The sequence below is a fragment of the Ornithorhynchus anatinus genome, chromosome 2 (genome assembly GCF_004115215.2).
Source record: "Ornithorhynchus anatinus isolate Pmale09 chromosome 2, mOrnAna1.pri.v4, whole genome shotgun sequence".
Lineage (NCBI taxonomy): Eukaryota > Metazoa > Chordata > Mammalia > Monotremata > Ornithorhynchidae > Ornithorhynchus > Ornithorhynchus anatinus.
The window spans coordinates 78,234,965-78,262,244 of NC_041729.1; the positions used below are offsets into that span (position 1 = coordinate 78,234,965).

At 43.4% G+C, this 27,280-nt stretch overlaps 1 long non-coding RNA gene across 1 annotated transcript in view; it reads left to right on the forward strand.

The window, feature by feature from the left end:
* The window catches only part of LOC114809213, a 68,873-nt gene extending 41,895 nt beyond the window's left edge, over window positions 1-26,978 (forward strand). The window contains exon 3 of the long non-coding RNA XR_003756974.2: window positions 26,266-26,978. This is a non-coding gene — a long non-coding RNA (uncharacterized LOC114809213). The remainder of the gene's footprint in view (window positions 1-26,265) is intronic.
* Window positions 26,979-27,280: the final 302 nt, after the last annotated feature.

A 27,280-nucleotide genomic window follows, 5' to 3' on the forward strand; every position in this document is an offset into this window, starting at 1 on the left:
GTTGGTTGTATCAAGTCTATTGCCATTTCCTGCCTCCAGGTGATGATGATAATTATGGTATTTAAGGGTTTACTATTTGCAAGGCACTGTACTAAGCACTGGGATGGATACAAGCAAATCAGGTTGGACCCCAGTTCCTGTCCTCAGTGGGGCTCACAGTCTCAATCTCCATTTTACAGATGAGGTAAGTGAGGCCCAGAGAAGTGAAGTGACTTGCCCAAGGTCACACAGCAGATGAGTGGTGGAGCGGGGATTAGAACCCATGACCTTCTGACTCCCAGGCCCATGCTCTATCCATTACACCATGCTGCTTCTCCAACTCTGGACTCAGAGTCTAGCTCTGGTTGCTGGTGACCCAGAGACAGGAGGGACTAGGGGTGGGGCTTGTTACAGCCTTCCTCTGGCTGTGGGGGCTGTCACTGCCGACGTGGTGGTGGGACAATTTTCATACTGGTACGGCTGTTCAGGGACTCTACATTTTATTGGAGAAGAATTCCAACCCACCCCAGCCTGGTCCAACATTGGTTCAGTTGGTTTTTGCAGCTAGAGTGAGCGGAGTGAGTTCTAGCTATTAATACTATATGTCTGCCTACAGGCTTTAGATAAACCTTGGGAATTGGGGTTTGGCCCTGTAAGGCTGAATGATTGGGGTTTGGCCCATCTTTCTTTAATGTGGGTGTTATATACCCTGCATTAAGAAAAATTTACTCTCTATTTTCTCCCCAGCACTTCCACTGCATCATGAAGTAGCTTGGCCTGCTGGAAAGAGCCCCAACCTAGGAATCAAGTGAAACTGTGTTTTAATCTTGGCTCTGCCACTTGCCTGCTGGGTAAACTTAAGCAAGTCATTTAACTCTCTGGCCTCTGTTTCCTTATCTGTAAAATGGGAATTAAATACCTGTTCTCCCTCCTGTTTAGACTGAGGGCAATGTAGGAAGGGGTCAGTTTCTGCCTGATTATCTTGTATCTGCTCTATTGCTTAGTACAGTGCTTAGCACCTCATAAGTGCTAACCAAATATCATCATCATCTATCTCTTTTCTCCACCCATACAGTGGGCACCCTGGTATAAGCACTCATATCCCAGCTAGACCACTGTATCTGTCATTTTGATGTTTTCCCCACCTCCTGTCTCTCTCTTGCTTCAGTCCATGCTCCCCCTTGCTACCTGCATCATGTTCCTAAATCGTAGCTCAGTACATTTTCTTCCCCACTCAAAAAAAAGAAAAAGAAGAAAAAAACCCCAAAACAAAACTTCTAGTGGTTTCCCATCTCTCTCCACTCCAAAATTCTACTTACCATTAGCTCTATCTTACAGATCAGCTGTCCTCACCAACTATTTCCCTGATCAACCTCTTTGCTCTTCCCAAGCCTACTTCCTGTGTCCCATTTCATGTCACCAGCCTCCAACCTCTTGTTCACACTGGCCTCAGATTCCTGGTCTGCAACTCCCTTTTCCCACACAAATCTGCCAAACATCAGCCTTCTAAAACCCCACCTCTTCCAACTAGCCTTCCCCAATTAATTCCCAACTCCCTGAATCAGACCAACCCAACTCCCACCTCTAGGACTCAGGTATTTATTTATGTCCAGATATTCAAGTGAAAATTCAGCTTTTTCTGATTCCATTGTTGGTAAATACTTTTATGTCATTCTGCCCCGTTAGAGTGTAAGCTCTTTGTGGACAGGAAATGTCATACTTCTGTTGTATTTTCCCAAGTGCACAGAGCATTACACTCACTAAAATACTGAATAAATACCACTATTCTTATCTCTACTACTATTGAGCATACTCATCTCTTGTAAGCCCAACCCAACCACACTGTAACCACTCCAGGGCCAACCAAAGGTCATCTCCTGGATCTCCAGTCTGTGTCTCAGAAGTTCAGACCAGGCCCTGTGGCAGGGCTTAGCCTGACCCAGAAAGCATGGGCTTTTCTGAGCAATCTGCACTTATCTAAATTCAAAATTAGAATTGTCACAAGGCTCCCTGATAGGATAAACAAATGATCTGGCTAGGCTAGCTGATTTAGAATACAGTTAAGGTCTTGCTGTTCAAGAGCAGCTTTTGCCTTCATGATTTTATTAAAACACGTGGTTTCTGAGGCTACAAAGTGTCAGAAGACCTAGATTCTCCTTCCTGCCTATTTTACTGATTCAAGAGTCTCTGGTCACCGAACCCTGTTGGAGTTTCTGCCTGTAGGATTCAGGATATTTTCTTGTCTCAAGCCTTGTGTTTGTAATAGCGTCCCTATTTTTGCCAGTTTGGAAGCATGAAGTCCAGGATATTTATGTGGCTAACAATGAAATCTTTGGACCTCACCAGAAATAGAAAAATAAATATTGCCTCTAAGGTACCTAACAAATCCTTTTTTTAAGTATCACTTGACTTTTAGAAGGAGAAATGCATTTACAGCTGAGTATCAGTCAATAACATAGGGGCATTCCCCAACCAGTAAGGTAGAGTGAGGTAATCCTTTTAGGCTGTCTCAGGGCTATTTACCCCACTTATTTCTATTTTCAGCTTGACAACAGATTAGGGTGAGTCCATAGTTTATCACTATGAATTGGCCATGCACTTTGACAAACCTCTATGAGGCACTGTGTTTTTTTGAATAGGAACGATAAAATCCTCAAATGAAGATGGTTTTTAGCTGCGTCACATAAGACCTGAACAGAATCAAGCCTCTCTGAGTAAAGAGGTTTCCTTCCGATAAGCTGCCTTGACAGGAAATAGGGCTGCACTTATATAGTCAACACAAGGCAGTGGAAACCATACTTATTTTTCAAAGGAAATTGTTCTGGGCTGCTGGAAGGCTCAGGGGATTAATAGTGGGATGAAGGAGCTTTCACCTCTTTTTTTTTTTTTTTTTAAAGATTGGATCTTCTCAGCAGTAATTCAGTCATTTTCATCTGAATTGTTTGAGTAATTGTGGTTGGGTATACCCAGGTCTAGTTACTGAAGCTTTCATTTGCTGCTGTTCAGGTCAATCCAAAGTAGATCAAACACACATTTTTATTTGTCAAACATCCCTTTCATGTTCAGTCCTCTATACTGCTAAAGTGTGCATTTGATTAGGTCCTTATTAATTTGTTCCTGGCAGTGCATCTTCAATTTCCAACAGAGACTTAAATTTGGAAATAGTGGCAGTTTGGCTGGAGGAGGGAAAAGGCAGGGTGGGACTACCTCCTCTCAACAGGCTGGTCAAGTTTGGGCTTCTTGGCAGAACTTGTGGAGCGAGCTATTAGGGGATTGATGACATATCATGTGACATCCCTGGGGGTGGGGCTAGGGGTGGGGAAGAAAGGCGCTTTATTTCTTTTCTTATTATACTTTCTTTCTTTCATTATTTCTTTTCTCCTGCCAGAAAAATCCAGTCACCCTGGGGGTTATTAGGCAAACATCCACGTTTTCACTGAATCACCATGACCCTCAAGACAGACCAAGTTAATGCTTCAAAGTGGAAATCATCTTATGCAAATTATCCAGATAATTTCAGCCTTGTAATATAGTTTGGCTTCATCACTTAATAGTTTTAGGAAAAAGTTTTGGGGACTTGAAATATCAGGATGATTCAAGCCACAACATAGTTTAGGTTTCACTTACCCAGATAATTTACATAGGGCGCCTCATACCATGTATTTCACTGAAGGAAGTTTCAGCAGCTGTCATGTATGATCTTACAATATAAACACTGTACTAGATGCAGGCTCTATCCTGAAGCAGTAAACCTCTTGAGGCCTCTTTTAGCCCTTTGGTTCTATGATTGATCTGTGACTGAATGAACTAGAAGACTCAATACTCTTCATGAAATAGTTAAAAAATGATTTTTTTTTTTAAAGCAACCATTTGCAGTTCCAGAAATAAAGTTTTTTTAATGGTATCTATTAAGCGCTTACTTTGTGTCAAGCACAGTTCTAAGCTCTTGAGCAGATACAATTTAATCAAGCCAGATACAGGCTCTGTCCCATGTGAGGATCGCAGTCTAATTAGGAGGGAGAACAGGTATTGAATCCCCATATTATAGTTGAAACTGAGGCACAGAAATTGAGTGACTTGTCAAAGGTCAGACAGCAAGTGGCAGAGCTGGGATAAAAATCCAGATCCTCTGGCTCCCAGGCATGTGCTTTATCCAATAGGCCACACTGCTTCAGTTAGTCAATCATATTTATTGAATGCCTACTCTGTGCAGAGCACTGTACTAAGTGCTTGGAAAAGTACAACAATGAACAGACACATTCCCTGGCCAAAATTAGTTTACAGCCTAGAGGAGGAGATAGACATTAATATAATACATGTGGTGATGGTATTTCCCAGATGAGCCTTGGTTCTGAGACTTCAGTTCTGAAAACTTACGAGCAGGAGTTAATCTACAAGGCTAGCCACTGTACTATGCACTGGGGTATTTAGAAGCTAATCAGGTTGGACACAGTCCCTGTCCATAGTGGGCTTATTGTCATAATCTCCATTTTACATATGAGGAAACTGCGGTACAGAGAGGTTAGGTTACTTGCCCAAGGTCACACAAAAGGCAAGTGGCAGAGCCAGGATTAGAATCCAGGTCTTTAAGACTCCTAAACCCATTCTCTAACCATAGGCCAAGCTGTTTCTCCTACTGGGTCATGGAGAGTAGTGGGAGAGGAGGGGCACAGCACATCACAAATCATTTTACATCCAGGAAACATTTATGGTCTAAGTGACTGCGGTCTCGAGTCGAAATCATGCCGTAGCCCAGAAGATGGTTACCTCAGTAGCTGCTACCGTCTTCGGTGGCCATGTTAGCCAAATATGTTCAAGAATACCATTGGGCGTGGTCATGTCATGGAACTGCCCAGGCTCTTTGGTCAGACACCTTCGCCATTTATGGTACTCCCTGCTCAGGCAGCACCAGAAGGAGCTCAGAACCAGAACTGGGCTCCTTCCAGTGGATCAACAGCAAGGCTCCCAATCAATCAATGGTTATTTATCGAGTGCTTAGTGAATATGGAACACTCAAACGACAGATCTAATATCACCCTCATCCTCAGATAATATTAGCAGGGTAGCTCTTTGGGATATTAATCTGATAACAGAAGGATGAAAGGGTTATCAGATGAAGATCTGTTGGAAGCTGTTGAAATTTCCCTTTTTTCAGTAGAAGTGTGAATTAAGTTTGAAGGCAGGAAAGATTGGAAACACACTTGGGCTGGTATTCTTCACTTATGAATCTGTAAAATATTTAATTTATCTGGATTGACATCTATTGCTCAAGGCTTGTGAATCTTCATGATGATGATGGTGGTGGAGTCACCTAGCCAGAGCAGTAGCTGAGTCTTAATTCTGAAACTTCAGGATGAAGAAATCCTATAGAGGAATTAATTCCAGTAAAAGTGGCTTTCACAGCACCAGTGGCTATCTGTTCCCACTGGGGCACGGAGTGCAAGCTGGAGAAAGAGCTTGGGCCTGGGGATCAGTGGACCTGGGTTCTAATGCTGGTTCTGCCACTCGCCTGTTTTGTGACCTTGGGCAAATCACTTAACTTCTCTGTGTTTCCATTTCCTAATCTGTAAAATGGGGATTCAGTACCTGTTCTCCCTCTTAGAATGTGAGGCCCGTCTGGGCCTGGGACTGTGTGACCCAACTATCTTGCATCTACCCTGGTAGTTAGTATTGTGCTTGAGGTGAAGTAAACACTTAACTAATACTACAGGTGTAATTATAGGTGGGCAGGATGTAGCTTATTCATTTAATTGTATTGACTGAGTGCTTACTGTGTGCAGAGCAGTGTACTAAGCTCTTGGAATGTACAATTCAGCAACAGATAGAGACAATCCCTGCCCAACAACAGGCTTTTTAATGGCCAAAGTGATCTCATTAAAATCCGATGCTGTGCTGCAGTGCTCTGACCTGGCAGTCAATTGCCTTGGTAGCTGCTCTGATCTTTTGCTGCCGATGTTACTCTGAGATTTTTCAGGATTCCTCCTGGGGCTGTCCCCTTCACATGAAGTCTCTAGGTGGTTCTTCAGTCAAAATTCACCTCTCATGGCAAAAGCCCCTACTGGTTGACCTGGACTGGAATCCAGGTCTCCTGATTCCCAAGGTAGTGCTCTGCATGGCATCAGCTAGTAAGTTATATGAACTGTGAATGTATATTTAGTAACTGATCTAATTCTTGGTCATTATGGGTCCAAGTGTGGACATCTGATCCAGGCTCAATGGCATAGCCACTTAGAAATATGACAAAAGGGAGGAAAGCTGTGCAAATCATAAAAATGTTAAAGGGGGGGAAAAATATCTCCAATCAGTGGATTTATTAAGCACTTGCTGTGGAACGAGCACCGTACTAACTGCTTGGGAAACTACAGTACAACAAAGTTGATAGACAAAATTCCTGCCCCCAAGGATTTTTTACTCTACATAATAATCTATATATAATTTCTGGTTATACATAGATCAATCCAATCTATATAAAAGGAAATGCACATCTATCATAGCAAAAATAAACTTTCCCTCTTACTCTTAAAGAGGTCTAATGATAAATTTTGAAAGGTTCCATATAAACTGCATTAGGTACTCAGCAGTTAAAAATATTTTCCTCAGGGTGATTTGAATAACAAATATAAATGCAAGATGGAACTTCTGCATATGTTGAGGTATTTTTGACTGAGCACGGATTTGCAAAATATTAGCTTTACAAGAAAAGTCAGGGAGAGATTACGTTAGCAATTGCTCATGGCTGACCAGCTTCTTAGTTATTAATTCAAATGTCCTTCCTATTTGCACTATAAAATGACTTCAAACAGTTCATGTCTCCTTTTATCCAAAGAAAAATTGGCCTCAAACCAAAATCAACAGCAGTAGCTGGAGGAAGCCAAATTTTACAGAAATGTTAGATAACTCTACTATTAATTTTCTTTGAGCAAATTCCCTTTAAGATCCTCACAGATACTTTTGCCAGTTTCTGAATCTTCACCTCGGAAATCGCTATCCATCAAAATTATTTAAAATAAAAATACTTTCTTCTTGATCAGCTCAGACTCTCTCTAACCGATGTGGAAGAGAAAGCATGTGTGATATGAGGAAGGGTTCTCACAGATTTGTGGTATTCATTTAAACCCTGAGAACAACCGAAAGTTAGAGTCTTCGGCGTTAAGTTCCTTTCATTTGTACAGTTCCTCAGGCTGATAATGTTTTCTTTTCCCTCTTATTCAATCAGTTCTCTTTTTTTTTTTCCACTGTGTTCAGCCAGAGTTCAATTGCTGATTCCCGAATGGTTATCTTTGTCAGTTTCTAAACATTTCAAGTAAAAGTTAAGCTCTGTTTCATTCATTGAACAGTCTTCCAGAAGGAAATCAGAAAGTATATTTGGAGGAAATCAAGGAGCAGAAGTTCTATATAGATCTGTTGCATAAGCCATAATCACTTGCATATGCAAGTGTCCCTACTCAGTTTGAGGAATGCAATTAAACATCTAATTAGGTTGAAAATGCAATTGCATGCTTCATTACTTGATTGCAGATACAGGCTTACATTTTCTCCATTTTCCTTGATGCATTAAAAAAAAAGGCTCTGAGGTTGAGCCAGTGGACATGTACAAGGCAAGTATGCTCAGTACTGCCATACCACATGTTTCAGAACCCATTCCGGCTAGAACAAAATGGGAAAATGAGAGAATATTCTTTTGGCTACAGATGTATGTTTGCATATTGCTTAACAGTGTGGAAGTGCACATTTGTACAGGGCTGGGCATGGGGGTACTGCAGTATGAGTCTTTATGTGAAGTTCTGCAAGAATGCAATCCCTGCATTGTAGGAGAGCTGGGCAAATAGGTTTGGTCACTTGCAAAGAGCCCTTTTCACATGGGCAACAAAGTGAATTTTTCTGAAAATTTTTCCTGTGTATACCTCCTTTATTCATTCAATAGGATTTATTGAGCACTTACTATGTGCAGAGCACTGTACTAAGCGCTTGGAATGTACAAATCGGTAACAGATAGGGATAGTCCCTGCCCTTTGATGGGCTTACAGTCTAATCGGGGGAGACAGACAAAAACAATAGCAATAAATAGAATCAAGGTGATGTACATCTCACTAACAAAATAAATAGGGTAATGAAAATGTATACAGTTGAGCGGACGAGTACAGTGCTGAGGGGAGGGGAAGGGAGAGGGGGAGGAGCAGAGGGAAAGGGGGGAAAAGAGGGCTTAGCTGAGGAGAGGTGAAGGGGGGTTAGAGGGGGAGCAGAGGGAAAAGGGGAGCTCAGTCTGGGAAGGCCTTTTGGAGGAGATGAGCTTTAAGTAGGGTTTTGAAGAGGGGAAGAGAATGAGTTTGGCGGAGGTGAGGAGGGAGGGCGTTCCAGGACCGCGGGAGGATGTGGCCCAGAGGTCGACGGCGGGACAGGCAAGAATGGGGGACGGTGAGGAGGTGGGAGGCAGAGGAGCGGAGTGTGCGGGGTGGGCAGTAGAAAGAGAGAAGGGAGGAGAAGTAGGAAGGGGCAAGGTGATGGAAAGCCTTGAAACCTAGAGTGAGAGTGTTAGAGAAGCAGCGTGGCTTAGTGGAAAGAGCACGGGCTTGGGAGTCAGAAGTCATGGGTTCTAATTCCGGCTCCGCCACTTGTCTGCTGTGTGACCTTGGGTAAGTCACTTAACTTCTCTGTGCCTCAGTTACTTCATCTATAAAAATGGGGATTAAAAAATGTGAGCCCCACATGGGACAGTCTGATTACCCTGTATCTACCCCAGCGCTTAGAACAGTGCTCAGCACAGAGTAAGCGTTTAACAAATACCATAATTATTATTAATTATTATGAGTTTGATTTCAGCAGAGCGAGCACTTGAATTTTAAGTTTATAGCAGTGATTTAGCAGAATGGATTGCTTTAGAATAAGAGGCTAGTTTTCATCTAGTTCTTAGGATACTTGCATATCTTTGTTCACTGTGCTCTTTGGGAATCAGTAAGTTTTGAACATACTTTGTTTAGCCAAGAAGCCAAAGGAAATTGGTGGTTGTCTTGGTGAGCATTTCTGTAGTTGGTGGAGATTTTACAGGATGAAAAGTTTGACCATCTCTTGCCACTATACCCTTTGAGCTGGGTCCCTTTCTCCTTAGAGCACGATTTCACCACAACATGGCAACTTTAAATGCACAAAGTAAATTGGTAATAATGTCTTAAACTGGCATCCTTAGGTGGTGTCCAAGAAACCCCCACTCTTACTCTCCCCCTCTTCATCCCTTCCATCCATTCTCACATTATCCCATGGTTCTTAAAACTTATCCACCCCTTGCAACTGTACTCTTAAAAACTTTTTCCCCATTTCCCTGCATAACCAGCACTCTCCATTTCTCCCAGGTCCTCCTGAGCCTGTCCTCTTCGCTCTCTAGCTACAGCAGTTGACCGCTTTCCTAAATTGCATCCTCTTCTTCTGAGCTGGCCAAAGCCATGGGGATGTGGCCAGCCTGGATGTGTGTTTGGGGACAGCCAGGCAATTCCCTTCTAGGCCTGATGGACTCAAGTGACTTTGGTGGGCCCAGACCACAAGGTGGGTGTGGAAGTGAAACAAGGCCAAAAAATGTTTATAAGTGAATCTGGATGGCATGGAGGAAGAGGAAGATAGCAGGGACACTGCAGGGAAAAGAGGAAGATTCAGGGGCATGTTGGGGAGCACTTACGGGGCTTCATCAAAACTGAAAAAGTATAAGTAGTGGAGGATGTTGGGTAGAGGAGAGGAAACTTTGAATGATGGAAGGGAAGGGGGGTGGGAGGGTGACGGGGGAGAGGGGAACAGGATTGGTGAGGGGGAACAGCTGCCATCCAGGGAAGCCACATGGGACAACATGTATCGATGTAATTGTTGCCAGGCTCCTGCCTGCCCATAGTGAGGACCACTGGGAATTGCAAAGGTGGAAGGAAGAGGGATATTTCAGGGAAGGGCAAATGTTGGTCGGATGTGGGCTCTGTGAGACCCACTGCCTTGAAGTATATTTCCCTATCTGGTTCCTGTCCCCATCAACATCAGAGAGAGCCAGTATGTCTGGAGCCCTTTATGGTGGACTGATTAGACTGTAAGCCCGTCAAAGGGCAGGGACTGGCTCTATCTGTTACCAATTTGTACATTCCAAGAACTTAGTACAGTGCTTTGCACATAGTAAGGGCTCAATAAATACTATTGAATGAATGAATGATTGGGGAGCCAGTGGCTGGTTTGGCAGCCTGGAGAAAGCTGGGTTCTGTTTCTGCCCTTAACCTGCTGGGAGAAGCAGGAGAAGAGGGCAGCAGTGGCTTTGCCTGAGGGCAGAGCCAAGAAAGAACGGAGGTCTCCCTTCTAAATTGTATAAGACTCATAAGGGCACGGATCCTATCTATCAGCTCTATTTTACTGTGTCAAGTGCTTAGTGCAGTGTTCTGCATGGGAAGCAGAGTGGCCTTGTGGAAAGAGTATGGGCCTGGGAATCAGAGAACCAGGGTTCTAATCCTGGCCCTGCCACTTGTCCGCTGGGTGACCGTGGGCAGGTTACTTAATTTCTCTGTTCCTCAGTTAACTCACCTGTAAATTGGGGATTAAGACTGTAAATCCCACATGGGACATTGTGTCTAGCCTGGGTAGTTTGTATCTACCCCAGCACTTAGTACAGTGCCTGGCACATAGTAAGTGCTTAATAAATACCATTTTTAAAAAAGGTAACTCTGCAGTAAATCAATCAATGATATTTCCTGAGCATTTACTGTGTGCAGAGCACTGTGGTAAGCATTTGGGAGAGCACAATGCAATAGAGTTGTTACACACTTTCCATGCCCACAGTGAGTTACAGACTAAATACCACTGATGGATTGATATGGCATAGAGTGGAGAAGGGAGAGAGGAGAGCGGCAGATATAGGGGACAATCCTCAGATTTACCTCTCCTCCAAAATACAGAGTAGAACAATAGTCTTGCCCCAATTAGTCTATGAACCTTCTTTGCTCACATGCCCATGGATACTCCCTCCCTCTCTCCCTTGTCCCCCTCTCTCCTCTTCCTACCTTCCCACCCCACTTCCTTCCCTCCAAGGAATGTTGTAATGAAAGAATGATGTGGAGATGCTTTGGACATTTTGGAAAAAGCCCATATGAATTGAAATCATTATTATCATCATTGTTTTTACTTAGCAAAAGTCTCCAAATTTCCATTCTCCTGAATTAATGTTGGGTAGCAGTGTTTGCATAGAATGGGGTATGTACCATACCAACACTACACCTCTGTTGGGGAGAAGCAGCATGGCTTAATGGAAAGAGCACAGGCTTGGGAGTCAGAGGTCCTGGGTTCTAATCCCAGCTCCGCCACTTGTCAGCTATGTGACTTTGGGCAAGTAACAACTTCTCTGTGCCTGTTACCTCATCTGTAAAATGGGGATGAAGACTGTGAGCCCCTTGTGGGACAACCTGATCACCTTGTAGCCCCCCAGTGCTTAGAACAGTGCTGTGCACATAGTAAGTGCTTAATAAATACCATCATTATTATTAATATTATTGTAAGCTCATTGTGGGCAGGGACTGTGTCTGTTCATTGTTATACTGTGCTTAGGAGAATACAGTGCTAAGTACAATGCTCTGCACACAGTAAGGGCTCAAATTTCAATTTATTACTACTACCTGCAGAATTCTCCAGGATCTAGTGCCCACCACTCCCTCTACCCCCACCAGGACAGTAGCAAGACATACTGAGGTAACATGGTTCCCAGAACCCAGGATATCTATCAACACAGCGCAGGAGCCTCAGGCTTTCTTCACCCACGGTTTTTTTCCATTCAAGCTTTTCAGCCCCAAACCATGTGCAGACTGTAGGGTTGGAGAGTGGAGGTGAGAAAGTGGGAGAGCAGAGAAGGAAGTTGGAATTTCATCAGACTACGTTAATTTGGCCAAATTTGGATTCTTTTCGGACATTCAGCTGAACTTGGAGTGGAGCCCATATGCCATTCTATCTTACTATTCACTCTGGAAGAGGTGTTCAAATATATTTCCAGGGTCTGAAACCAGTGTGGTCTCTCGAGAAGCTACAACTGGTGCTGGAGGGATTTTAAACTATAGGGATAGAATAGAATTCCACTGCAACAAAAGAAGCAAACAAAAAGTCCATTCTGCTCAGATTGTCCTCCAACTTAATCCACAAAGGCAAATTCAGAATCAGGGATGAAATTCTATCTCCCAGACAGTGAGAACATGACACTTCAGATCAGCAGAGATTGAAGGGGTTACGTTATAGCTGGCTGTTTTGAATAGCTACCCAGGAGAGGGCCTTTCCTGGCAAATGGTGAGTGCCCACAACACCCACTAAGTCCCTGACTCTCTGCTCCTCTGTATATTTATCCTTTGCCAGGTCTCCTTTTCATGCCCTGCTGACTCTGTGTATGGTTCAATTTCCCCTCAGGGAACTGAGCCTGCGCTGTATTGCTATGGCTCCTAGGTCCCGGGCAACCAAACAAACCCTCTGCATACTGATCTGCCCTGTTCACTACTAGAGTGTGTGTCCAGAGTTACTGTGAAGCAAAAGGGTTTTGTGGCGGTTGCGGCAAAGTCTGTAACTTGTTTTAATTGCCAGGGATCTGATTAATTCAGGTGGTCCTGAAAAAAAGTAAAAACCACTGTGACAGTACACATTTAGTCCAGTAATTTTTTTTTCCCCCATTTACAGCAAAAGCCCTATGCTGCTGCTGTTTAATTAAAAATTTCCTCATTAGGGTTTAATTTTGCTTTTTATTGTTCTCTTTCCCAATCAAAGTGTCCTGATTCTGCAATTCTCCCCTCCCCCCATCCATCAGGGTGTCTTTCTTTTGTCTTTGGGAGGGGCTGCTTCTCTTTAGCTCTCTTCTACCTTTCCCTTTTCGTCTTTTAAAATATGACCTGTTGCTGACTTCAGTTGTTTCAATCTTGCTCTAAGTTCTTTGTTTTCATATCACTAACAACCCTCATGACACTGCTCTTGGAGTTGTATTTCCCTCTGAAACAGGAAACAATGATCATGAATAAAGTATAAATGCTTTCCCCAGGAAGACTCTGTGACTGGGTTGATTGACTGAACACAATCACTCCACATGCCCAACACTCACACCTTCTCTATCTTTTGCTTTTCCTTGGTTAATATTGGTTATCCTGGGAGTCTACCAGTTTCTAACAGTAATAACTGTGGTATTTAGTAAGAGTTTTCTATGCACCAACTACTGTATTAAGTCCTGAGGAAGATAGAATTGAAGTAGATTAATCACCATTCCTGTCCCACGTGGGGCTCACAGTCTAAGTGGAAGGCAGAACAGGTAATTAAATCCCCATTTTACAGATGAGGAAACTGAGTCACAGAGAATTTTAAAGACTTGCTCTCAGAGTCGCATAGTAGGCAACTAGTGGAGCTGGGATTAGAACCCAGGTCTTGTGACTCCCAGGCCCACGGTCTTTCCAGTAGGCCAAGCTGCTTCTGCTTTTCAGTGGCCAGTGCTTGAATGGTCACTTTGATACTCTTAACCCAAGAATATTTTAAAAGCTTTTTTTTTTTCCAGAATGAGGTTTTATAAAGGATCTTTTACATTTTTTTTTTTTTTTTTAGTTTGCCAGAATGAACTTTTATTGCTGGTCAGGGGCCAGTCCGGGAATCGTTCGGGAGCCAAATCATTAGGTGTTCCCTGCTTACACTGCACATACATCAGGCTTATCACATAGAACTCTGTCTCCAGCTGGTTTAAAATGTAGGTGGTGCCAGTGGGCAGCAGCTGTTACAGATCGGAGGAGAGGGAGAGAAGACAGTGGGGACTTTTTTAGGGAATGAGAGGTCACACAGGAGGCTCCTAACTGTCTAATATGCCCTTCCCTTCTCTAGCTGTATGTGGTTGACTGGTTCCCTGGAGGTCCCCCAAGGGAATCCCAAACTCCAGGCCTGCTTTGAAACCCTTCTCTTTAACCCTGCCAGGTCTCGGGCAGCTCAGAAGTGGTTCTTCTAACACCTGGGTGCCTAAAGGCTTAGTCATCCTGCAAATAATGAATAATTCATACATTCATAATTCAAATATTCAGAACGATGCATAATTCAAGAAAAAAGTTCTCTATGCAAAGTCAGAAAAGGGTTTCATTGTGGGATCCTTGCTCAGTTTAGACTGTTAATTTTTCAATCTGTCCAGGTAGTTTTCTCCAAAAATTGGGGTGATGCTTTTCCCGAATAATAATAGGATTTGTGGTATTTACTAAGCACATACTATGTGCCAAGCCCTGGGAGATATAATGGAATCTATATAGATAAGCAGCATGGCCTAGTAGACAGCCCATTGGCCTGGGAGTCAGGACCTGGGTTCTAAGCCCGGCTTTGCCACTTGTCTGCTGTGTGACCTTGAACAGGTCACTTAACTTCTCTGTGCCTCAATTACCTCATCTGAAAATGAGGGTTAAGACCGGGACCCCATGTGGGACAGGGATTGTGTCTAACCTGATAAGCTTGTATCTATCCTCAACGCTTGGTAAAGTGACTGGCACATAGTTAGCACTTAATGAATACCATAAAAAATACAATCAAATCCCCTCTAGTCCCTGTTCCACGTGGGCCTCACAGTCTAAGGGGGAGGAAAAAAATGGAATCACCATTTTACAGATGAGGAAATTGCCCCACAGGTAATTGAAGTGATTTATCCAGGATCACACAGCAGGCAAATGGCAGATCCAGGATGGGAACCCAAGTTTCCTGACTCCCAGTCCAGCTCTGAATTACTTCCACTGAGCCATGCTGCTGATTCTGTGCTGGGGTTGAATACTGTGCTTTGGACCAATATGTTTCAGATGCCAAACCATACTAATGGTTACGGTAGACTCATTTGGTTTGTTTCACTGGACTTTGAGTTAGTGTTTTGTTTTGAATAGCTTCTTCTCTGTCCTCCTATTGACAAACACCTTTCAGCCATTTTGCCCGCTGGGAGTCCCCTCCAAGCCAGTCAGAGATGATTGGGATGACTCCCACTTTTATATATGTATAAAACTGAGGAATGCTGTTATAGGATTCACCTCATTTTTTCTCATCAGACATGACTGTTAATAATAACTGTGGTATTTAAATACTGTGTGCCAAGTTTATACTAAGTTCTGGGGTAGATGCAAAATAATCAGGATCCACATGGGGCTCACAGCCTAAGTAGGAGGGAGAACAAGAATTGAATCCACATTTTTGCAGATGAAGGAACTGAGGTCCAGAGAAGTTAAGTGATTTGCCTACAGTAGCACAGCAGATACATGGAAGATACAGGATTAGAATCCAGGTCCTCCGACTCCCAGGCCCATGGTTTTTCCACTAGCCCATGCTACTTCCCTTGTTTTCACCAGAACTTTAGTATGCACTGTAGTTATATCCTTCTTGAAATATGAGAAAAGATCAGTCATACACCATTCAGTTAATGCTATCTGAGAGCTTAAACTGTGTATAGAGCACCATACTATGTTCTCACAAGGAATTTACAATCTACAGTGGGAGACAGGCATGAAAATAAATTACAGATAGGGGTAATAGAGTATAAGGGTTTGTGAAAATAAGTTGTATGCCAAATCCCAAATCTTTAAATGGGGCAACAACCCTTCAAAAGCAATGTGTGACTATTTCATTTTAGAGAAGCAGCATGGCCTAAGGGATAGAACATGGACCTGGGAGTCAGAAGGATGTGAGCTCTAATCCTGGCTCCACTACATGTCTGCTGTGTGACCTTGGGCAAGGCACTTCACTTCTCTGGGCCTTGGTTACCTCATCTATAAAATGGCGATTAAGAGTATGAGCCCAATGTGGAACAGGGACTGTGTCCAACCTGACTGACTTGTATCTACTCCAGCACTTAGAACAGTGCTTGGCACATAGACCTTAACAAGTACCATTATTATTATAATTCTCTATACATCAAGGGTCCTTATCTTTAAACAGGGAATTCAATATCTGTTCTCCCTCTCCTTGAGACTGTGAGCCTCATGTGGGACAGGGACTGTGTCCGTCCTGATTATTTTGTACCTATTCCAGTGCTTGGCACATAGCAATCAAATACAATCATAATAATAATAACTACTAAGCATTGGCCCTGCCCCTCCGGGTGCTCTCAGTCTAGAATAAATTGCATCAGGATTTGGTAAAGACACTTTTGGAAAGATGAAAACAGTAGCCTGAAAACAACAAAATATGGAGAGTTCAGCAGGTCAGATGGTGAAGGGTTCCTGTGGCCACCCAAAGTCAGTCATTCATTCATTTGATCGAATTTACTGAGAACTTACTGTGTTCAGAACACTGTACTAAGTGCTTTGAAAGTACAATTCGGCAATAGAGACAATCCCTACCAAACAATGGGCTCACAGTCTAGAAGGGGGAGACAGACAACAAAACCAAACAAGTAGACAGACATAAATAGCAGCCAGTCACAAACACAGACTTCCTGAGGTAGTAAACTTTCCACTGAGCCATGCTGCTTCTCTAGCTAGTAAGTACAAAAATTATAGCAATCTGGGCTTTTTTATGATATTTAAATGCATATATTTCAGGCACTCTAAGTACTGGAGTAGATTCAAGCTACTCAGGTTGGACACAGTCCATGTCCCAAGTGGGGCTCACAGTCTTAATCCCCATTTAACAAATGAAGTAAATGAAGCACAGAGAAGTTAAGTGAGTTGCTCAAAGTCACACTGCAGAGAAGTGGCGGAGCAGAGATTAGAACTCAGGTCCTTTGGAGTCCCAGGCCCATGCTCTATTCACTACTAGACCATGGTGCTTCTCAGCCCTGGGTGGGCTCAGCATGCCTTTTTGATGTCTCACTTAAAAAAAAAAATACTGGTATTGAAAAGGTTTAAGATACATCTTGGAAATGCAGCTCAAGCCAGCTGTGTTGAAATAGCTCACTATCCACCCAGAAGCTGTGGAGGCAGTGGGGTATAGGAGCTCAAGGGGCAGAGGTGATGCCTACAGATGTTGAGGGGTGGGATCTGACACCCTAAAATCTCCCAGCTACTGCAGAGCTCCTAATAATAATAATAATTTTGGTATTTAAGCGCTTACTATGTGCTGAGCACTGTTTTAAGCGCTGGAGTAGATAAAAGGTAATCAGGTTGTTCCACGTGATGCTCACAGTCTTAATCCCCTTTTACAGATGAGGTAAGAGGCACTGAGAAGTTAAGTGACTTGCCCAAGGTCACACAGCTGACAAGTGGCCGAGTGGAATTAAAACCCAGGTCCTTCTGATCCCTAGACCATGTTCTATCCACTAAAACATGCTGTTCTGACTACATGACATTAAAATGCTCTCCCTGCCCCTGATCAATAGTCACTCCCACCTCTATACCATAGCATTTATGTACATATCTTTAAACACCACTATTTCAGTTTACCTGACATTTATTTAGATTATTCACTCCATGAAGGAAGGGATAATGTCTATTAACTCTCTTGTTTTTTCCCCCGTACGCTTAGTGTTGTGCTCTGCATAAAGTAACTGCTCATAACTATTAGCCTAGGGAAGAGTGTTTGGTGGTTTGTATTGTGGAGGCTCAATATGTTTTTTTTTCCCAGGGAATATCACTGGTTTCACACATTTTATCACACAGCTGAAATGAGCCAAAGACTAGCACTGTTCTTGAGCTTATCGCTGAATTATAGAACAGATCCTGGATGTCAAATGAAAAAAATGAACCTGGCTGAAGCTGCAATCATATAACTTTCAGGAAGAATACCATTAAAATGAAAATAATAAAATACAAACACCATTTTTAAAAATATAAAGGTTTCAGAAGGATTGTTTCCATCTCCAATTTGGGTCCAAATTGACACTAAGATTTTTGTGTTTCAGATTTTTTATGAACTGGCTAGTTTATCAATCTCTATCTGTCTTTTATGTCAGTTTTTTTTGGCCCAGCAGTTGTTGATCAGTCTGTCTCTCTGAATAGTGGTCTTCATGGCTGTGGTAATGAGGTACACTGCTACTGGAAGAAAAACACTTGGATGGAAGGAGACGCCTAAAGAATTGCTTTTGCTAAATGCCTTGTATTACCTTCTACTTCCTAGTCCGCAGAGGCACTCCATGTGCCAGTTCTTTAGAAACAGCTGGGTACTTTACTGGGAACCTGGTCACATGACCTCTTGCCCAGGAGGCTAGGCAGATTCCATCAATGCCAGTCCACAGGGTGGAGTTTTATGGACGAGGGACTTCTTGGGAGCTGGATTTTGCTAAGATTGACACCATCTTGCAAGGAGTCACTAGTCATTGCAGTTGTGATGAGGGGGTTCTTCCACCAGGCTTCCTTGCTCCCTCTTGTCTCTGCGTGTCACTGAACGAATGCTCTAAGCACCCTGTGGGAGAGGTGTCCATTTGCCCAGACTTAAACTAAGCAGTCCAGTTTTCAGCTGGTTTTCCTTTGCCTGGAATTGATCTGGAAACAGACTGATTTCTCTCTGTCATTAAATTTCTGGTGCCAGGCCTTCTGCTGCAGCTCCTGCCACCATACTCCACTGCTCAGATGCTGCTCTGGACTTCACTTGGACCTCAGTGGGGAATGTCAAAGTTTTGGAACAAATTGAGGGTTCAGGGGATTCTCCCCCCTCCGCCCAACCACCCAGGAGAGTCTTGAAACATGTGGACTGTGCATTCTTCCAGAAAATGGAACCCATAACATCATAGCCCTATACCATATGTCCTGGCATTCTGTGTGTGACTGTAAACCTCCATGGAAGCTTGTTGTAGGCAAGAATGTGCCTGTTTATTGTTATGGTGTACTCTCCCAAGTGCTTAGTATGGTGCTTTGCACACAGTAAACACTCAGTAAATATCAATGAACGTCTGGTATGGGTGAGGGCTGTCACGGCCATTCTAACTATGGGTTGACTGACTTGGATTGGAAGCTGACAGACGCTGATGTATCCGCTCATTTCTCTGTCTCTTCTATCTCTCTTGGTGGTCTGCTGGGTGTGTATTAGGTCTGGCCCTATTATAGCTTTAGAAGAGAGCGATACCTTCTACTGCTAAGTCTGTGTATTATAAATATGTATAGATGATGCACTGCAAATAGTTTCCAAAAATGAATCCTTAGAGGTAGAATATAATCCCTATTCCTGTATGTCACTTCCTCTTGTAATCCTAAATATGGGATTGCTTTCTGTTTGGGAGGCTCAGACTGCAGCATTTTCTTATGTAGAAAGAAGAGAGGGCAGAATATGTTTCCCTTTTCATTTTAGAACCCGTTCCTCCCTATGTCTTTTATTCATTTAGAAATATGTGCACTTCCTCATCTCTGGTTTTACTGGAATTGGCAAACTTGGTTGGGTGAGCCCCCAACTCTACGTGGAAGAGAGATTTCCTTTATTTAATCTGAGAGAGAACTGTTCTGTGCTGGGCCACAAACTACACACTAACCTGACTGTGGTGGGGGGAAAATAGGACCATTCCTTTCATACTTCAGAACAGTCATATCTCTCTCTCTCTTTCTCTCTCTCTTTCTCTCTCTCTCTCTTTCTCTCTCACACACCCACCCACCCACACACTCACACACTCTCTCTCTCTCTCTCAGGGGAAAAAGCATCTCTGATCCCCTAAAAGTCATCTCTGACCCCAGATAAATTAGGAAAGCTTTTGAGAGAGAGTACAAAAACAGTATTCGAATAAAAATAGAAAGTGTCCCTTCTTAAAAGGGGTGTTTGGAATGGGTGCAGTTGACTTCCGTAATTTTTGGTCACTGTAATAAAAAGTAATATGGTAATTCAATTAACTTCCCTGTGCCATCCAGGGAGCTTGCCAGCAATACATGAGTACATCTCATTCATTATCTATTGCCTTTCCTAGCTCCTGGGTCCTTATAAACACTGTTTTCTTCTGAGGTCAGCTAAAGCTGCAGCTCTAAGTAATGTCTTGGTATATTTATCCCTGGGGACCCTTCCAACATGCTACTTTAAAAGAAGATCATATTGTTTTTCCTGCTTTCCATTTCTGAAAAGGCTAGGCTTGGGCCACGGGGTACTCTCTCTACATATCTGGCTGCAAATAGGCCGCTCTGAGCCAAGCAATGTGGTGCCTTGCCTAATTTCAGCATTCACTTAAGCAAAATTATTTATGACACTCTCTGCAGGTTTTTTTTTTTTTTTTTGGAGTCTCAGCCAGATTAAAGGAATATTTTCATTCAGTCTCCGCTACTGATGCAGTTAAAACATGGCTTTTGAGGCTTAAGCCAGGTACAGTATATTAAAAGTTTGAATCAGATGTCTAGAAAAGGGAATTTAGTCATTTTAAACATCAGTAAATCAAGCGCTCTAATGGTGAGATAGCTTAATATTTTTACATAAGCAGCTGAAACAACATTAGAAAGGCTTTCTAAAATGACATAGCCAGTCACTCTGTATCAAATACTAAACCACCTTAGCCACAGAAAACTTGATTTATGGAGATTTTAGCTGAGAAAAGTGCCAATTCTAGGCATCTCAGTTTGCGTTACAAATTGAAACTATTTTCCAGTGGATTATAGGAGAGAAGTTTGGATCAGATTTTATGAAAATGTGGAAAGTAAAGGACGTTTCAACTGGGTCATTTTCAGAATGCAATGATTAGGCAAGATTTTAAACAAAAGGAAAGCACAAAGAACGGCAGATTTAGTGGTTGCCCTTGCTCACAGATTAGAAAATTACAGAAGATGAAACACAGCCGCTAAAGCAGAAATTAGGCTTTAGTGCCATATTCCCAACCAATTTGTTGTGTTTGTGTTGCCAGTTGCTATGCCATTTCCAAAGATTTCTCTTAATGTATTTTTTGTTAAGAATATTAAAGGCAGAAACAGAAGTGAGTTCGGGTTCTAAAGTTTTATCAAGGAGAAGAAACTTGAGGGCTGCTCTCAAACAGTATTTTGGCATGGCCCATAACAATCAATCAACGATATTTATTGAGTGCTTATAGTGTGCTGAGCACTGTACTAAGCACACAGGCAAGTACACTACAGCAGAGTTAATGGACACATTCCCTACCAACAATGAGCTTGTACTAAGCGCTTGGGAAAGTACAGTACGTCAGAGCTGGTAGATGCAATCCCTGTCCAAAATGAACTCTTCAGCCACTGGCTACCACAACATCTCCGTCACTGCATTTATCAAAATTAAGGTAACGATGACGAATGCTTTTAAATCAAAAGTACGGAGGCATAAATACACAAAGAGTGAAATGTTCAGTGAGGCCATTGATTTTAAATATTTTTATTATCATGCTTCTGGCTGCACTCACTGCAATGACTGGTCTCACTTGGCACCAGGCCCCTGCTGGGGAATCACTGTTCTAGATCAAGGATCGGGGGTTAAGATGACAGCTTGGAAGCAAGATTGATTGCTCTTGGTGTTATGCTTCCATCTTGGCATTTTCCAGTGGCTTCTGAGCACAGTCTACAAATAATTGACTCGCGATCTTCCTGGAGGAGAATCAGTTCTTTCCTAATTCAGCATGACTAGGCCCTCTCTGGAGGGAAAAGGTCAGATAAGGTAACAGACTCAGTCACGGAGGTGAGGATGCCGTTAGGAGCTACGGAGCTGGATTTGACTCTGTTGTATTGTTCTCTCCCAAGCTCTTCCTACAGAGCTGTGCACATAGCAGTGAATAAATATCATTGGTTGATTGATTCTCCTTTCTGAGCACATTCAGGGCCCAAGTAAGGTGTTTTCAGGAATGGGGAAGACAATGGAGTTATATAGTTTAGAATCTTGCAAAACTGTCCCAAACTGCTTTCCAACTTTGTCACCAAAGCATAAATTGTTGGGGAGCTTGAATCCTGCACTATAACCAGCTGCCCTAGACTGTAAGCTTATTATGGGCAGGGAATCTGCTTATTGTTATATGTACTTTCCCAAGCATTTAGTTCAGTGTTTTGGACACAGTGAGCACTCAATAAATATAACTTGAATGAATGATATGCCTGGGGCACCAAATTCATGGCACTCCAGAGCCAATCATTTTCTAGGATCAGTAATTTGTAGGAGAAATCTTTGACCTGACATGATCCACCTTTGGCTTCTGGAAGGGAGGTGGCATGGGAGCTGGAATAAGCTCTGGCTCACTTTTCTGCCCACTCAGGGCAACAGCAGCCTGTCTGTCCTCCAGCCCTTCCCCTCCCCCTACCAAAAAGCCTGTGGAAAGCCTGCCTAGTCAGAACTACAGAGAGTGTTAGTAAAAGTAATATTACTTTTTAAGCACTTGGTGCAGAGCATTATACTAAGCACTGGCCAAAAATACATAGGGGAAAGTTAAGCACCATCCCTAACCCTCAAGGAATTCACAAGCTAAAAATCAGGGAGGGGAGAGAGGAGTTGGGCGATGAACACATAAGGAAGGATGAAACAATGAAAGCAATATGAAAAACAAGGACAATAGTATTTGCAAGAAGGTGAGGACACTGTGGCTAGAGAAGCAGAATTTGAGGCTCTTTGTGGCTACAGTGGGATCAGTTCCCTCCATTGAAAATGATGCCAGGTAAGACCCTTCCCAATTCCAGGGTAGACATGGCAATGGACCCAAGATAAAACTTTGGCTTAGTCTTAATCTCAGTCCATATCTGCCTGTCTCTGTCATTCCTTATTTCTCTCTGTATTCACCCAGTCTCTGTTATCTGTTCTTGGTGTCTATTTAATTTTTCTCCTTTCTAGATCCATCTGTCTGATTCTCTTCTCTCCTTTCAGGGCCTCACTCTCTTGGTATCTCTTCTCTCTAAGTTTTAGTCTCCTCCTGAAGTCAATCAGTCAATCTATCAATGGTATTTATTGATTGCTTACTATGTGCAGAGCAGCATAACAGAATTAGCAGATACGTTCCCTGCCCTCATGAGCTCACACTCTAGCGGGGGAGACAGATTATTGCTATGAGTAAATAATTTACAATTTAAAGATATGTACAAAAGTACTGTGGGGTTCAGGGTGAGGTGAATATCAAATATCTAAAGGTCACAGATTTAAGTGCATAGATGACACACAAGGGAGAGCGAGCCGGGGAAAAGAGAGCTTAATTGGGAAGGGCCTCTTGGAGGAGATGTGACTTTACCGTTGCTTTGAAGGTGGGTAGGATGGTAGTCTGGTATCTACGGAGGGAAAGGGAGTTCGAGGCTAGGGGAAGGGCATGGGAGAGGGTTCGGTGGTGAGATGGACAAGATCCAGGCACAGTGAGTAATCTGGTGCTAGAGGAGCGGAATGTGCAGACTGGGCTGTAGGAGGAGGCTGTAAACTCGTTGTGGGCAGGGAATGTGTTTGTTAAATTTTTATATTGTACTCTCCCAAGCACTTAATACAATGTTCTGTAAACTGTAAGCACTTAATAAATACGACTGACTGATGAAAGTCAGTGAGGTAAGATTTGTTCATTCAATTGTATTGAGCTCTTACTGTGTGCAGAGCACTGGTACTAAGCACTTGGGAAAGTACAGTACAGCAATAGAGAAAAATCCCTGCCCACAACAAGCTCACAGTCTAGGAAGGGAGAGACAGATATCAATACAAATAAACAGACATGAATATAAATAAATAAAATTACAGATATATACATAAGTGCTATGGGGCGGGGAGAAGGGGAAGAACAAAGGGACCAAGTTAAGGCGACACAGAGGGGAGTGGGAGATGAAGGCCTCGAGGAGATGTGCCTTCAGTAAGACTTTGAAGAAGGGGAGAGTTATTGTCTGGCAGATTTGAGGAGGGAGGGCGTTCCAGTCCAGAATAGGAAGTGGGCCGGGATCAGCAGTGAGACAGGCCACATCGAGGCACAGCGAGAAGGTTAGGACCAGAGGAGTGAAATGAGCGGACTGGGTTGTAGAAGGAGAGAAGCGAGGTGAGGTAAGAGGGGAAGAGGTGATAGAGTGCTTCAAAGCCATTGATGAGGAGTTTTTGCAGAGGTGGATAGGCAGCCACTGGAGATTTTTGAGGAGGAGGCTGACGTGTCCTGAAAGTTTCTGAAGAAAGATGATCCGGGCAGCGGAGTGAAGTATGGACTGGAGTGGGAAGAGGTAGGAGGTTGGGAGGTCAGCAAGGAGGTTGACACAGTGATCTAGTGGGGCAAGCTGAATGAGCACTTCAGAGATCTCTGTAATTTCTGAATCTGTAAACTTATCAGGCAGGGATGTGTCTGCCAATTGTATTATGCTCTCCCAAGCACTGAGTACAAGGTGAGGGCTCTGAACATGGTAACGACTCAATAAACACCACTGCCTGGCTGCAACTCTGACTGAGTCGGACTTGTTGGGAAGCAGCTAGCCTGGTTTAGTGGAAAGGGCATGGGCCTGGAAGTCAGAAAGTCTGGACTCTAGACCCAGCTCTGCCACTTGCCTGCTCTATGGCCTGGCATAAGTCACTCAATTTCTCTGTGCCTTAGTTTCCTCCTCTGTAAAATGGGGAGTGAAGATTCGTTCTACTTTGAGTCCCATGTAGGAACAGGGACTGTTTCCAAGCTGGTTAGCAGTCAATCAATCAATCACTGGTATTTACTGAGCACTTATTAGTGCAGAGCACTATACCAAGTGCTTGGGAGAGTACAATATGACAGAATTATCAAACACATTCCTTGTCCTTAATGATCTTACAGTTTAGAGGGGGAGACTGGCATGTGAATAAATAAGTCACTTATATAACTTAAGAATATGTACACAAGTGCTGCGAGGTTCTTGTATGCTTAATGCTTAGTAAAGTCCTTGACATATAGCACTATATGTTACATCATTAATTACATAACAGTGACCTCAGTGATGGCCTGATATCCAAGAACTGGGCCTATATTTTTGGGGGCACATTCCCTGAAAGGGGAAATTCATTCATTCAATTGTATTTATTGAGTGCTTACTATTTGCAGAGCACTGTATTAAGTGCTTGAGAAAGTACAATACAGCAATAGAGAGAGACAATCAAATGGTGGAGCCTGGGGAGCAGGAACAGAATGAGGAGGCCTTTGGCCTAGATGAGGTTGGCAGGCCAGGTGGGGGTTAGAGGTGGGGAATAATGGTGACAAGAAAAGGAGAGCGGGGTTTATGTCCATGGAGACCAGGGCTGTGAGTTTGTACACCAGCTAGATCAGCTGCAGCCAAATGAGCTGGCTGGGAGCAAGAGTTCAGAATGACAGAAGAAGAACAGAGCCTGAGGAGATATACAGGAAGTTTGGAGGAGATCTCGAGGAAGTCAGAGAACCTAAGATTTACCCACCCCCTTGCTGACTCCCCACCACCTCTCTCCCAGTCCAACACCGGGAGGCTGGCTATTGCCATTGATCTGTGCCAGGACCACAGGAGGTGAGACCCTTGTGAGACATGTGGATTAGAATGCCACCGCTGCCCCAGCCACTGGCAGATTCAAGGAGTGGCTCTGACCTGGTCAGTTGCTTGATGAAGGATATACCAGTTAGGGGAGGAAAGTAGAGGGGTCTCTGTCTCCCTCCCCATCAGCTTCCGGGTCCAAGTTTGCTCTACTTCACACCAGGTTTGTTGTCAGTGGCGGCTCCGATTGGGTGTGATGGCTCCCTGCAGAGCCCACCGACTGAGTCTTCCGTCAGACCTCAGGGATTTGGGGATGGGGAACATATGGGGAGGGTGGTGAGGGGGAAATCCTCCATCAAGCTTTGCTCCCTGTAGGTCTGAGGGTGCTCCCCCCTTTCCAAATTTCCAGGATCAATCACTCAATCGTGTTTATTGATCACTTACTGTGTGCAGTGCACACTGTTCCCTGCCTACAGCAAGCTCAGAGTGGGGAGGCCAAGGGAGATATTTAGCACTTAGGAGCTTCCAGTCAGAAGTGGTGGCAGGGGTCTCTGGAGCCAGGTTGGCTGGGGCTAGGCCTTCTGTGGTCACTGGTGGTCATGGCTCTTGTAAGGCTGAAGGGCCCTGCACCTCTAGCCTTAGCCCAGGATTCTGGGCTGCAGCCCCCAAAGCCCCTGCATTAATCCAGACCCAGGCTGAACCAGTTTACTCCTAGAGTGAATTCCTTTCTCCTCAGAGATGGATGGAAGGATTTCCCTCCTGCAATCTGTTCCTTTCAAGAGGGAAATGGTCCACATTTACTGTTAGGAAAGATGACATGAAGTAGAAACGCCTTTGCAAATGTTATGCTCTAAAAGGAAAACAATAAAGGCTTCTTTCTCCAACTTTCTATATTTAAAATGGTTACTGTTAGTAAAATGTGCTCTGACTTGAAATTTTTGGCAAATCAAGAATGAAGAAGAGTTAAATTTCTCAAATGGGTCCAGTGGGACGGCAGAAGGCTGCGACCCTGCCATCTGGAACATGGGTTTCCAACCAAGAGGCTTCTGGGCTTAACGATTCTGTTTTCTCCTAGGAATTCAAAAGCCTCTCTGCTCTGGCAGCTGTGGGTCAGCCATTGAAATTTGCTCCCAGGAACCTACTGTGAGCAGTAAGTGAAAGCAAGTGACTAAATAAGAAAGAGCAAGATGGTTTGAGGAAAAAGAAGAGAGTAAGAAAGAACTCTGAGAACAAGGAAAGTTCACAAGTTTCCTGGAACAGTGCTTTCTTTTCAAGATCTGGCTTTTCCTGGCAAGCCATTAACAAACTTTTTCCTTTGCATGCAGTACTTTAATGGTATTAAAAAGGGGGGAAGAAAGAAAAATGGGAGAAAGAAAGAATAAAGGAAAGAAAGCAGAAAAGAAGAAAGAATTGGACTTCCTTCCTATCTCAACAACTGAATGTGCATTTTTTGGGCCTCACTCCACATGCAAAATAAGAAGGTTCAGGACCTTTTAAATATAGCTTGCAGGAATCAGCCATTGTTCCATACTTTTCTTACCTACTGTCCCTGTCCAGTGAACTCCAAAGCAGTGAGCATACTTGCAGCCTCTGAAATGCAAGGTCATGATAATGGGTGGGGCTTCAATCTTAAAAGCAGAGGATAACCCGGTTCTCAAAGCATTCAAAAGCACTGAAGGGAAGATCCATTAAATGCCAATTTCTATCTGAAGGAAATAGTGTAGGGAACAAAATGTATGCTTCTCGTTGTTCTTTAAATGTGCTGAATAAGGAATCACTCATGTTATTTATAAAGCCTTATTACTTCTCCTTCTTTCTTTATGTTAATTGACATCAGTATGGCCTAGTGGAAATAGGATGGGCCTGAGAGTCAGAAGGTCACACCTTCTAATCCTGGCTCCGCCACTTGTCTGCTGGGTGACCCTGTGCAATTCACTCAAATTCTCTATGTCTCAGTTCCCTCTTCTGTAAAATGGGGATTAAAACTGTGAGCCCTGTGTGGTACAGGGACTGTGTCCAAACCAATTATCTTGTATCTACCCCAGTGCTTAGAACAGTGCCTGGCACATATTAAGTACTTAATAAATACC